Source organism: Podarcis muralis, chromosome 10 (genome assembly GCF_964188315.1).
Source record: "Podarcis muralis chromosome 10, rPodMur119.hap1.1, whole genome shotgun sequence".
In the NCBI taxonomy this organism is placed as follows: domain Eukaryota; kingdom Metazoa; phylum Chordata; class Lepidosauria; order Squamata; family Lacertidae; genus Podarcis; species Podarcis muralis.
In genome coordinates this window covers 31,228,753-31,242,892 of record NC_135664.1, presented here as the reverse complement: position 1 = coordinate 31,242,892, position 14,140 = coordinate 31,228,753, and the positions used below count along the sequence as shown (strand labels likewise).

At 42.0% G+C, this 14,140-nt stretch overlaps 1 protein-coding gene across 1 annotated transcript in view; it reads left to right on the top strand.

Moving 5' to 3' along the window:
- WIF1 (Wnt inhibitory factor 1) overlaps positions 1 to 14,140 on the top strand; it is a 49,260-nt gene that overhangs the window by 3,562 nt on the left and 31,558 nt on the right. The gene's annotated exons all lie outside the window — the stretch shown is intronic.

Here is a 14,140-nt window from a genome sequence, read left to right as displayed (position 1 = left end):
CATCAGGGTCTTTTCCAGGGAGTCTTCTCTTCTCATGAGGTGGCCAAAGTATTGGAGCCTCAGCTTCAGGATCTGTCCTTCCAGTGAGCCCTCAGGGCTGATTTCCTTCAGAATGGAGAGGTTTGATCTTCTTGCAGTCCATGGGACTCTCAAGAGTCTCCTCCAGCACCATCATTCAAAAGCATCAATTCTTTGGTGATCAGCCTTCTTTATGGTCCAGCTCTCACTTCCATACATCACTACTGGCCCTTCATGTAAGTAATATTAATCATCTTTGCAAGTCGCCTGTAATAAATCAGGATGGGGGGCAGACTGCACAGCTTCAGGTAGAGGTGGTCAGTTAGGATAAAAGCTACTGAGGTAGATGGGCTAATCATTTGACTTATGGAGCCTGTTGCTACCCGCCATTACAGATCTGAGGTTGGAGCTGAGAAAAAGTGCCTTGCTTAAAGCTAGTGAGTGGCAGAGGCAAGCTTTGAAGCTCTTGCTGCTTCAGTCACATACTGCACCATCCTACCCATTCATGTTTAATCATACAATCTTAGACCCTGTTGGGTCATCTAGTGCAATGCAGGAATCTCAGCTAAAGCATCCATGACAGATGGCCACCCAGCCTCTCCTTAAAAGTCTGCAAAGAAAGAGGATCTATCACCACTCATGGGAGTCTGTTCCACAAATCGAAAGCAAGCCCCACTGTCTTCAGTGGGGATTACCTGCAGGAAAAAGCACACATAGAATTGTGACCTTACTCGCTACGTTGTGCTAGATCTTAGATTTCAGTGCTGTTACCTGTCCACATGTGGCTTCAATATGGCACCCATAGATAAAATGAAGACCTTCAACCTTTACTATGCATTCAATATGTTTGTACCAAGGGAGGTACTATGAGACAACTACTCTGCCCAGGCAAATTTGCAAAGCACTGTTTGCAAATGATTGGGGCACTGGCATCTGTACACCCAGCAAACCTCTACAAATTGTGTAGGAATGCCTGGTATGAACACGCACATGTGCAGTTTGACATCATGACAACATATGGTGAATCTGCATAAAAGCCTTCAGGGCACTGGGGGAAATTATGGGAATAGACACGTATTTTCCAGGTGGAATAAAAAAGAAGAAGAAATTGTCCAAACAATTAATAAGCACATTGTTTGCAATGGTTGGATCCATGTTAAGTTAGTAACGCTTCTGATCCATTGATATCAATGGGGGAAGCTAGTTGTGCTTAATGGAAGTCTCACTAATTTCAAGTGCATCTAAAGCATGGCTAACATGCAGTATAATCTTATGCACATTTACTCAGAAGTAAGCCTCATTGTGTTCAGTGAGACCTGCTCTTTCCTAAATGTGTTTAGGGTTGCAGCTTGGCTCTGGAGCTAATTGAGAATCGGCTCAAGAAGCAGGACATTATTTAAATGGGATGCACATAAGATTGGCTGATCCTTTTTTTTTTCTTAATGAAGAAATGCATTTAGTATCTCCTTCCCTTTAAACACTCTCATGCTTTTATGATTCCTCTAAAGCAAATGAGCAACTATCTCAGTGAGCTTTCATGCATTCTGATATCACCATCCATTTCAACAGAGTGTGACATAATTCTCATAGTTCTTCTATAACGTTCTGCTCTAAGCTCACTTTTTCATGTGGATCCCCTTGCCAAATGTCCATCAAATTAATTCAATGGATTCACATGTCAGTGGGCTTGGACACACAAGAGCATGAGATGAAGACCAGCTAGGCTGAGGAACAGCACGTTTATTTTGGGACTGCCTCGATTCCTGTTCATTTTTTGTGAGCATTGAAAAGCACGAGCCATTTCTGGCAATTTCAGATACTTGTTGCAGACATAATTGCTCTCCTGGAGACCATCTTGCTTCTCCTTAGCGCTCTAGTGTTTTGTGCAACATGGAAGCCATGCCATGTTGAGCTGCTACCCCCCCCCCCATGCCATGATACTGGGAAGCCATGTCCCTGCCATCTGCGCACATAGCATAAATGTCTGCAGGGAAGATATTTGCATGCACAGCTATCCAAGCAAATGCCAGGAGAGGGTCTCTTAGCACACAGAGTGCCAGGAGTGAGGCCAAATGGCCTGCACATCCTACATTGAGGTAGCTCAGTTGGGTGGGGCATGGTGCTAATAACACCAAGGCTGCAGGTTCAATCCCCGTATGGGACAGCTACATTTTCCTGCATTGCAAGATGCTGGAGCTGATGATCCTCTGGTCCCTTCCGACTCTATAATTCTATAACTGGCAGCAGCTCTCCAGGGTGGCAGGCAGGAGTCCTTTCCAGCCTATCTCAAGATGCTGGGAATTGAATTCTACATGCCAAGCAGATGTTCTCCCCACTGCACTAAAGCTGCTCTCCTAACCTCTGAATGAGACTGATGTCTAGGGTCATTGCTATCACACTTCTAACTTTCCCACGAATGAGTATTTTTCTGCTTCATTTCCACAATCTGGTGAGGACCTTGAGAAGTCTGTTGAGAAGGAGCCCTACTTTGTGCTCTTTCTTTATTTCACAACATTTAGGTAAAGGTAAAGGGACCCCTGACCATTAGGTCCAGTCATGACTGACTCTGGGGTTGTGGCGCTCATCTCGATTTATTGGCCGAGGGAGCCGGCGTACAGCTTCCGGGTCATGTGGCCAGCATGACTAAGCCGCTTCTGGCGAACCAGAGCAGCGCACGGAAACGCCGTTTACCTTCCTGCTGGAGCAGTATCTATTTATCTACTTGCACTTTGATGTGCTTTTGAACTGCTAGGTTGGCAGGAGCTGGGACCGAGCAACAGGAGCTCACCCCGTTGCAGGGATTCGAACCGCCAACCTTCTGATCAGCAAGTCCTAGGCTCTGTGGTTTAACCCACAGCACCACCTGCATCCCATTTACATACCACTTAATTGTAATAAAACCTCCAAGTGGTTTGCAAAAATGTTTATGGGTTATCACTTGGGTCTCCCATGCCAACCCGATGCTCTCATGATTATAATTTCAGGAGCAGTGCAAAACATTTTCTGTTTTCCCAAGCTCTTAAATGAGAGCAGTTTAATCTCCCTGCCTGTTTGAACGTTGCTATAATTTGTTGTGTTAGTTTGTAGGTTTTATTTTCTATTTTTATAAATAATTTTAAGTATATTTATATTATTTCAAAAATGCAGAAAATTTACAGGATCTCAGAGTGTAAGCAGTAGAAACAGAAAAATATACTCACATACATGAATACAGTAACTCTTTAAAAGTGAGAGTTTGGTAATGAAAAATAGAAAATGTTGGGCACAGAGATCATGTGAGTCTGATCAGATTGATGCTAGCATAGAGAAATATGAAAAATAGTTGTGTAAAAGCCAAGGTCATCAAAACACAGGAAAGAAAAGACAAAAGGTTGTAAATTGTCCTGAAATTTGTTGTTCCAGTAATTTACAATAAAGACCATTTCTTCAGTCAAATTGTTGTCTTGTGAATTTTATATGTTTCACCTGGCCACGGAGAAGAATGGGGGTTTTGTTAACGAAGCAGTTTCCCAAACTTTCTTTAATTATTCTCTCATGGTTTCTAATATTGTCCATAGCTACTAATGGCTAAACATAACACAAAAGGTGCACCGGCTTGTAAAATTTTGGTTTTTAAATAACACAGAAGAGCCACTTTGAGACTGGGTATAAAATGGTAACTTGTAACCTCTTGTATAATAGTTGAAAAATTTTGTCCAAAAAATATGCATGCAATCTGCCTTTGATGCTTGCCACCACCAGCATAAATCTGAGGCTGAGTGATACATTTTGCTTCGTTTACACAGAATGAGGTGCCACTGGTAGATATTTTAAAAGAGTTTTCCTCTGGTTTGTCATTATTAATGCTGATGGGACATTATTGAGCAATCCGTTCCGTTCTTGTTTTCACATAAAGCTTAGACTCTTTGGGTCTTTCCCCCGTTTTTTCGGCAAAGATGTTTGCTTGTGATCCAGTTCTTTTTGTCAGAAAGAAATTCAAACACTTTATGGACCAGTCTCTTAGTATTAGGGTTGATAATACAGTTCTTTATCACTGGCTTTTCATGAAGGTGGCTGCATTTAGTTATCAAATGTGTAACAATGTGCCAAATTTGAAAAACTACCGCTAACCTTCCAGCGGAATAACAAGATCATTGTGATTACGTGACCATTGATAATCCACCTGTAGATTGATAAAATAATTTTTTGATGTGATGAGGGGTTTTTTTATTCACGTCTTCAATATTACCAAGATAAGCAGTGATAATTCAGGGCTTTAGTGCTGTTGACTATAGCCTTACGTACTGAACACTGTGGTTTAAACTATATTAGCTCTGAGAAGTTTCCCCTAAAATGCCACTGTCATATTTTCCATTTTTATTAAGTTCAAAGGCAAATAACATTAAGAGACTGAGTAACATTACAACGTTATTACAATAGAGACTGAATAAAAATGCGTTGTTCGATTAATCATTTTCTGATACTATCAGACAAGCACTACAAAATACTTTCAATATAATGTTACTTGATATGTTGACATAATTAGGGTGCTTGAGTAATGAACTGGGGAGGGATAATTTAAAAACAGAGTTACTGTGTCCAGTTCTGGGCACCACTGTTTAAAATAAGGATATGGACAATCTGGAACATGTGCAGAGCAGAGTTAAGATTCTAAAGGATCTGGAAAAGAAGCCTTATGAGGAATGGTTGAGGGAGTTGGGTATGCTTAGCCTGCAGAAGAGAAGAATCAGATGTGATACCTCAGATGGGTGAGGTATAAATATATTATTATTATTATTATTTATTTATTTATTTATTTATTTGTTTGTTTGTTTGTTTGAGCCATTTTCAAATATCTGAAGGGCTGTCACATGAAGGATGAAGCAAGTTTGTTTTCTGCTATGCAGAGGGTAGGACCCAAACCAAAGGATTCAAATTTCAAGAAAGGAGATTCTGCCTTAACACGATGGAGAACTTTCTGGCAGTGAGAGCTGTCTGGCAATGGAACAGGCTACATCAGTGGGTTTGTGGACTCCTCTTCATTGCAGGCTTTTAAGCAAAGGTGGGACGGCTATCTCTTAGGGATTCCTTAGCTGTGATTCCTACATTGCAGGGGGTTGGATTAGACAAACCTTGGGGTCCTTTTCAACTTTACAATTCTATGATTAAATTAGTCCTAGGTTCTGTATCGAAAACCACATTCCACTCAATCAAAGGTGTGTTTTTTTGTCACCCGAAATTGCTTGTGATGCAAATGGGACTATCGCAATACAATTTATAAGTCTTTCTGTTTTTAATAAAGCATGCTTGGTCTTAGTCCATATGGTATATTATTCTTTAAGTTTTCCAGTGATAATTGTCCATATTTTAAAGTCCTGGTTGATGAGTGATATTAGATGATAGGCGCAAGGTAATGTGAATCGTTTCTACTATATACACGTCTGTCTTTGATTTTTCAGGTTAAGTAATTCATTTATTCTACTTGTTTTTAACTACTCTTTAAACTTATTGTAAAATTCTGTGGTGAAGCTATCAGGTCCTCATGTTTTGAGGTGCTAATTACATCATCTTCTGTAAATGGAGCTTCTAGAATTGTTAATCTGGTACGGTTATACTTTGGTAGCTAGACTGCAGTGAAAAACCTATTAATTACTGCTTCAGAAGGATTCTGTGATGAGTAAAGAATCACTGAAATTGTTGTGCTATTTCTTGTGCCGTTTTTGATATTGTGTATGTGATTCAGGGAACTAGTTTCTACTTTTGCTTCTCCTTTAAGATCACACATGAAAGTTTAGAAGTCTGTTACATGTTCAGTTCATCTTTGAGAAGATACTTTTAGTTTTCTGGTTTCCAACTTTGTTAGTGTTCACATTGGCTCCTTAGTAGCTTGTGCTGAGAGGGGCAACCAAAATGCTAAAGAGTCTGGAAACCAAGCCTAATGAGGGAGTTGGGTATGTTTAGTCTGAATAAAGGAGACAGAGGAGATATGACAGCCATCCTCAAATATCTAAAGGGCTGTCACATGGAAGATGGAGCAAGCTTGTTTTCTCCTGTTCCAGAGAGTAGGACCCCCAAACCAATGGATTCAAGTTACAAGAAAGGAGATTCTGGCTGAACATCAGGAAGAAATGTCTGACAGTAAAAGCTGTTTAACTGTGGAAAGGACTCCCTCAGAAGGTGGTGGACTCTGTTTTTAAGCAGAGACTGGATGTCTTTACAGCAGTTGAGATTCCTGCATTGAACTACAATGCATTGAACTACAAATCTACAATTCTATTATTCTATGACTCTATATACTGTTTGATTCTACTTATGAAGGTACACAAGTTCAATCATCTATTTTACTGGCTGCAATTCTTGCTTATTCTTAGAATTCTGAAGCTTTTTGAATGATAGTTTCTCTCATGTATGATTTTGCTTATTGCAGATAATTGGCCGAGTTACATCAGGGATGGTGTTTATTTCAAAGAGTTCCATTAAACGTGGTTAGAAATATGATCTGAAGTTCCCGGTGTAGAGACAGATAATGATACCTCCTTCAAGTGTGACCTACTGTCGCTAGCTTCTCTCTCAGTCACTGGGTCCTAGTACTTGCAGTGTTCTTGTTGGGTGGGTTTAAGAGAATGCAGAGCTGGACAGGTGAGTCCCCAAAGGAAAGATCCTGGCCTAAGGGGTGCTCCTGTGGTCAGGTAGTGAGGCCTGTAGGACTACATTTGGCCTCCAGGCCTGAGGTTCGCCATCTCTTAATCAAATGAACATCTGGGATAGATATGTGTGCGGGATGAATGGAACACCTCTCTCTTCTTGATTACAGTGGTACCTCGGGTTACATACACTTCAGGTTACATACGCTTCAGGTCACAGACTCCGCTAACCCAGAAATATTACCTCGGGTTAAGAACTTTGCTTCAGGATGAGAACAAAAATCATGCGGCGGCAGTGCGGAGGCCCCATTAGCTAAAGTGGTACTTCAGTTTAAGAACAGTTTCAGGTTAAGTACTTAACCTGAGGTACCACTGTATATATTTGAGGTATCGGTCTGACTGCCCAACCACAAACATCACTCAGGTGCCCCGACTCAAGCTTGAACTGTCTTGTGCTTAGCCGTACTGGGAGGGAAAGAGCGTACCCTGTCTCCTGCAGGCGTCTGTTCCTACCAGCCCGGGGAGCTCCCTGTCCCTGGGTCAAGAGCATGAGGCTCTGTTTGCTGCAAAGCCTCTCTCACTTTTTCATCCAAGGAAGATAATCAGTGGCATGCGGTGAAATCTCTCGTAGGGAAACAATTAGGGCCAGAGGCGCCAGTTAGGGCCAGAGGTGAATGTGGGGGGCCAACGGCACGTACATGGGCATAGTGCAGCCCTCACTAAACTAGGTTTTGGGGAGGAGGCACCAGGTCTCTGACAGGATGCAGGAGCCCTCCTGCCAGCTTCCCAAAGCAGGGCGGGCTTTGGGAAGGTGACGAGAGAGCTCTTCGACTCAGTCCCTAAGCTGGGCAGAAGCTTCCTGGGTTTTGGGAAGGAGGAGCCAGACTTTATTTTATATACAGTGGTACCTCGGGTTACATACACTTCAGGTTACATACGCTTCAGGTTACATACTCCGCTAACCCAGAAATAGTGCTTCAGGTTAAGAACTTTGCTTCAGGGTGAGAACAAAAATCATGCTCTGGCGGCGCGGCAGCAGCAGGAGGCCCCATTAGCTAAAGTGGTGCTTCAGGTAAGAACAGTTTCAGGTTAAGAACACACCTCCGGAACGAATTAAGTACTTAACCTGAGGTACCACTGTATATATATATAATTTTTATTAATTTTTCTGTTTTACAATTTAAAGTACTCATTTTTACATCCTTAAGATATCAATAACTTCCCTTCTTCTCTTTCCATGCTTCATTTTGCATATCATAAATCCCTGCGTATTTTACAAAAACTATACCATTCAGTAACCCATTGTTACATCCATCAAAACTTAGTTACACTGTTGGGATTTATCTTAATGCTGCCAGCCTTTTCAGCTGTACACAGTTATTTCCCATATATTCAATAGATGTTTTCCAGTCTTCTCTAAACGTATGTTCTTCTTGTTCTCTTATTCTATATGTTAAGTCTGCAAGCTGCGCATATTCTGTCAACTTACGTTGCCATTCTTCTTTGGTTGGGGCCTCGCTTGCTTTCTATTTTGGGGCTAACAAAACACGGGCCGCAGTAGTGGCATACATAAATTTTAAAAAGGCCAGACTTTAATACTTTAATTCTCTAATTTACCAGGAATATTTAGGGGACTGGCCTAGTCCCCCTAGTCCACTGACAGCAAACCACTGAAGATAATACAGTTGAGACATTTGTCAGTTTAGGTGTATTTAAAATTATAGGAGAGATCCAAAATGGACAGATCCTTCCACCCTTAATGAGGACTTTCTATTAATATCTGCTTCTCTGTTGTTTCCATCCATTGGTTCCAGTTCTGCCCTCTGAAGCAACAGAGAATACATCTGTTACATCTTCTTTTTGACAGCCCATCAGATACTTGAAGGCAGCTATCATACTTGCCACCGATCTTTTCTTACCTAGGCTAAACAAACCCAACTCTTTCAACAAGTGTGTAACAAATGTCGCCCGACCTGAGTTTCTATGGATGTGTACATTATCTAGATCAGAAATCAGTTTGAGGAGAAGAAAGGAATTTTGACTGCCACGGTTGACCCCTTTTATCCTAGCCTCCTTCACAAAGGTAAAGGGATTGTCTATTATAATGCACTGTTGGCACAAGAGGCCGTTGGTCCCCCTCTCCATTTTTGAAAATTTCATCCAAGGTGCTGTTAACATTTAAACAAAAGTGTGGCAGTGGGCTTCGGTTCAAATATTTGTTCCAAAGAAAGTGTGAGCGAACATAAGCCACCCTCTTCCTTGAGTGGATTTGGCATAGGAGTCCTTCCTTTCTGAAGCCACCCTTTCGTTCATAACATTTCCCTCAATGTTTCATATTTATTTCTTGCATTTTTCTGCCACCGTTTATCCAACAGCCAACTCGGGCAGCTACACACAGACAGTTATGACGGGGGCAGTTGTGCCTGAATGGTATGTTCGCCGCTTTCCTGTCACCAGACAGGGAGAAAAAAATAAAATCTTTTCTGACTTCCATACTTGAGCGGCAACGTGGAATGTGAACATGCTTATGGACACAATTAAAAAGGGAAGAAAGAAACGAGGGTCTTTGTATCAAAAGCGAAGCTCTGAAGCTCTAATATTTAGATTCTGCTTCTGCTGTGGTATTTTGCATCTCGGTGTTGTGGACCTGCCACCGGAGATCAAAGCATCGTGCTGTAGAGATCCCACTTCATTTAGCAAGGCAGGCATGTGCCCGCCATCTGTTGTAGCTGCTGACAGAAAACAGCAGTAAATTTCTCAAACTTTTGCCAGAAAAGCTTTATTGCTCAGCAGAGATGAGTTACTAGGTACCTTGTAAGCTACATCTGGTTCGCACAGTCATTTACATGGCATATCTGTAAACTGCAGAATTACCCTCCTCTTCTTTCCTCCACCCTCTTCTTCACGGTAACAAACTTTTGGCAAATACCGGCTTCAGTGAGATTTAGGCTTTTTTTGGCGGGTGCATTTCCCAAACCAATGGGGGAAAGTGCTGTAAACCGGGCGGTGGGGAGGGTGTAGTTGCTTTTCTTATTTTGGAAACATTTAGATTTCAAGGCTTGCAGCCACGGGAGCAAATGGTATGAGGGGTAGCCGCACCGGCGCAAGTGAGAGGTGGTGTGGCTGCCACATTGACCATAGACTCCTGTGCTTTGCATATGCTACAAACGCAATTCCCTCTTTAATACCATTGGCAGACCAAGGTGCATTAGCACATCGTTCTGCCCGGACACTGAGGTCCAGCACCGAGGGCCTTCTGGCGGTTCCCTCACTGCGAGAAGCCAAGTTACAGGGAACCAGGCAGAGGGCCTTCTCGGTAGTGGCGCCCTCCCTGTGGAACGCCCTCCCACCAGATGTCAAAGAGAAAAATAACTACCAAACTTTGCCAGATGGGTGGGGTATAAATAATAATAATTATTATTAATTATTATTATTATTATTATTATTATTATTATTATTATTATTATTATTATAGCACATGCAACTTTCCAAAGTACCAAGAGGCCGTTAGGATACCCTGCTGAGGTGACTTCTTGTGGTACTCATTGTGTGGCACATAGGAGGTCACCTGCTTACAGCTGCCATGGCAACCATAAGTGACTTCTGTAGAGATGGAGGATCAGTCTACCTCTGTTCTGTGTAAATTTTGAATGTGTTGATTCACAAACCCATTCCAGCTCATTTCTATATTAATCTGTGATGACTTTCAGGCACAAGGAAAATATATTCTTATTCCAGCAGGCATTTCATGATAGTGTTTTGGTTTATGTTCAGTTTTAGTACTTCATTTTCCATATGATTTTTTTTTATGTACCTCACTTAGAAATACTAAATGCAAAATGGTTGCTTTGGTTTTTTGTTTTTGTTTTTTTGTTTTGCAGTTTTTCTTTATATGATTGTAGGTTCTTTTCCCTTCATTTGTCAAAGTTTTTTGAGAGAGAAAATCCATTCAGTTTTCAAATGATTTCCTCCCCAGCATATACCCATTTTAAAAAGTTTGTAATAGCATTTTGTAAAATTGTACTCTGCTGTAGCAGTACTTCCTCTGATAGCAGGTGTGCAAATGTTACAAATCACACAATGGAAAACGAATAGTAGTTGTAGCACAATTGAAGCTTATAGTTAACATTGCACACTTAGTGCAAAAACTAAACAGGAGCAATATAATGTGAGCCACATAAGATGGATATTATAACTTGGATACCAGCAATTAATCCTAAACATATTTACATAAGCCCCTCTTGAATTTGCATCCCAAGATGCGCTAAGGACTACTATCTTATTGTCAAAAGAGTTCTGAAGACTAGGTACCAAGAGAGAAAAGGCAGTGCCAGTCTAGTTGCCATTTCAAAATCCACCCCTTCCGCTATGGGTTTAGTGGGGTAATTTATGGTTTACTACCCAGTAATCCTAACAATTCACCCCCCTGCCCTCTCATAGTCGTGGGCTGTGATAATGGAGTTTGATCTCCTGCACATTTCATCTGCAGAATGTATACCACATGGATTAAAGTATATACATCAAAAACTCCAAGCTTGAGTCAGACAAGAACCACTGTTTCATCATCTTAAATGAACAGAGAATAAATATAGTTCTGTTTAAAAAACAAAACTCCATCCGTGTAGATTTGTCAAATGGTAGCTTGATACATGTTTTTAGTTATTTGGATGTTTACAAGAACCCTAAACTGACTTTTTGTGTTCAAATATCGATAGTCTATAAGAATGATAGTAAAGTAGCTTTTATGATGAATGTATCGAAGACAAATGGATAGAACTTTTGCTGTTTTCCCAAGTGCATAGTTTATTTAGTACTTAAAAAAAAACCCCAAACACCCCTTCATAATAATGTCCTCCTTAAATCTTTACAGCTTCCCTCCCTGGCAATTCTATGCAAAGCACAAATGTATACAAGGGAAGGATAGTGAACACTCAATATATCAATAACTAGAACACTCCTTAGTCCCAATATTTACATTTCCCACTGTGTGTACATGTGCATATATATATAAAAAACTATGCTATATATAGTTAGAGGGGGATGCAAGTTGAGTGAATAATGTGCACCACAACTATCCATTGTACACATTCACCAGGCCTCATAGAGAATGTGCAAAAAACCCTTCCACAAAGAAGGAATTGTGCACATTTCCTGGTGAAAATGCATACATAACCTCTGGCAGGCCTTGGGGAATGTGCATATTAGATCTGCTGAGTTCTCCAGGCAATGTGCAAATTCTCCAGTCATTATGCATAGTCACTAAGAAACCTGCCCTGCATGGATAGCATATTTGGTAAAAGTGTAGTGCTGATAACGTCAAGGTTGCAGGTTCGATCCCTGCATGTTCCTTCCTCGAACTCCATGATTTCAATGGCTTTTCTCTATTTCCTGTTCAGAAGGTATGGTCTTTGTTCCCTGGGCTTTTTCTGGCCCACTGTCCAATCTTTCATGGCCCACAAACCTGCCTTTTCATGTAGGCTGAGCCTAGTCCATGCCAGGGAATGTTAGCCCGCGTCCCCAGATCCAGAGAGAGAGCAAAAGAAAGCACCAGGAAAGATTCTTCTTTGGAGGAAAGCAGTTTATTCTTTGTGCACAGAGAGACAGCCAGCAGAATCACGTCTGAGACTGGCTGCCCCGAAATACGCCTCTGCAGAGTTTCTTATACCTTGAGAAAACTCCCTCCCTCCTCCCCCAAACGCCCTCCAGACTACCAACATATAAAACAGTAAGTCTATTATTGCTAGCCTTCTAAGCAGCCCTCCCTATTTTAGCTAAGCGTCCTGCATTGTCTCCTTTGCTATCTCGCATTCCTAAAATAGAAAGCGAGAGGCCTCTGGCTTACAGGTCTGGTTATCTCTTGCTAGCTGCTAGCTGACCTTGCATTCCTAAAATAAGAAGAAACGAGGGGCCCTCTTTTGCAGAAATCAAATTAGCTCAGAAATTTACTTAGATCCAAGGTACAGGGAATATAGAAAATCCTTCTTAGGTACAAGGTAGAGAGCATAGGTGCAGATTTCTTAGGTACAGAGTACAAAACACAGAAAATATTGAGAGAAACCTTTCCCATCTCCCTATACTCCCTCCTCTTCTTTTGAACAATCTATTACTTAGATTCGTTCTGGGGAAGGGGTCTATAATCTCTCATGAAAGCAATCACGCGAGGTCCCATCATGCGAGACATCATCTTCTCCATCATATTTTGCAAGCATTGCATCAAGCAGGGTATACAAAAGCAAAGAAGCAATAAAAGCATTATTGGGCCTATCACCATAGTAAATATCCTTCCCATCCATCCACCTGGGAAGATGCTATCCAACCAAGACATATCCCAGCCCTCCCAAGTTTGTACAGGGACATGTGCCACCTTTTCAATGCTTGCTGCCAGATCACGGATAGCCTCGCCATGGTCTGAAATGTTGAAACAACATGCTCCATTTCAGCCATTTGTAACCACCTATTGTAGGAGTTATGGGCACCCCACTCAATCATCAAACGGGAAATGTCGGCAAGGGAGGTCAGGGGACTTTTTCCTGCCTGTGCCAATACACATGTGGGTTCTCCAACTAAAAAGAAAAGGAGAATCATCAAAGGTATAGATGGATTACGTTTCTTCCCACAAATACGATACCGTTCATGCCAACAGAAATACAAGAGCATACATATGACAAGAGCGGTACATATCACTCCTACCCACCAAACCCAATATCTCCATGGTTCCTCCCACCAATACTCGGCGGTCATTTCTAGTTTTCTTTTACAGCTGAAGGGCCCACTGATACTCGTATTCAACTATTTCCTGGGCCTCAGGGGTAACTTTCCACCTTTCTGCTGAGGCACCTACTATATGGAGCAATTTCCCTACAATCCCTTGTGGGTGGACTGGGCTCTCGTGTTGTCTCTTCAAGATATTATACCCAAAAGGGGCTCTTCCCTCTTCATATATCAGCATGCACCCACAGGAATATGTCCACCCCTGCAATGGCCTGACACTTGGGGTGACTATATCAAGGGGTTCTGGATCCAATACCAAAAGTCCCATTGGTGCCTCTGAATTTGCTGGAGAGCAAGTTTCTACGTTGGGGACGCTGCCCGCGGGCGCCCCTCCCATCCAATTTTTCAGCCGTGCGTAGAGGTATCAGCCTCCGGAGTGACACCAGCAGGGCGGTCGTCTGCCAGGCATCTGGAGATAATCAGCCGAAGGGAGTTCTCAGGATCTGGTGTAACTGTCCAGTTTGAAATGGCTTTCTTTACTGAGTAGGGTGGACCCATGGGGTGATGCCAGCAACCTCCACAGCAGTAGGTGTAGAAAGTAGCACAGTGTATGGTCTCCTCCAGCAAGGCTGTAGGGGGGCTTGCTGCCAGTCTTTCACCTACGCTTCGTCACCTGGCTCGAACTGATGCAGCCAACACACAGGGGTTGCGAGCCTGGGTCCACCTGTCGAGACAAAAGAAAACTCGGAAAAATATCTGGACTTAATTATTCAGTTGCATATTCTGAC